The sequence below is a fragment of the Trachymyrmex cornetzi genome, unplaced genomic scaffold (genome assembly GCF_001594075.2).
Source record: "Trachymyrmex cornetzi isolate Tcor2-1 unplaced genomic scaffold, Tcor1.1 scaffold318, whole genome shotgun sequence".
In the NCBI taxonomy this organism is placed as follows: domain Eukaryota; kingdom Metazoa; phylum Arthropoda; class Insecta; order Hymenoptera; family Formicidae; genus Trachymyrmex; species Trachymyrmex cornetzi.
This window is the reverse complement of record NW_017297877.1, coordinates 149,411-149,912: the sequence shown is the minus strand read 5'-3', so window position 1 is coordinate 149,912 and position 502 is coordinate 149,411.

Sequence of the window (502 nt, the reverse complement as noted above, 5' to 3'; positions counted from 1 at the left end):
GCTGGAATCGCTTTTCAAAAAATTAATGAGATGATGCAATACCCGAAGCAGGGCAGACGAGCGTCCGTCCTACTCGAGCGGTCATGCTAGACTCTACGAACCAAGATATTAAGCGTTAATAAAAAATAAACCGCTGATTGTTGCGTATAGGCATATACAACGCGTACGTAAAACGGCGGATCGTCGGTGATTGGTTGGATCCTTCGATACGCGAATACGCGCGTACAGTGATACGCGTCATGGGACGGCACCCTAAGGCGTACTTTTCGAGATGCGTAGGTTACGAAAACCAATCATAAATTTATTTAGCATTTCTGTTAGAGTGTACAACAGAAATTCTAATCAGCAATTGGTTGCATTAGTTCCGCATTTCTCTAATCTTCCGCGAAATACGCTCAATGTGAATGCGGGCTTTCAGAATGGCGCATTCTAGTAAATAAAAAATAACGTATTCTAGTAAATTACTAGAATACGCAAGTTACGCTTACGCAGGTTACGCCGC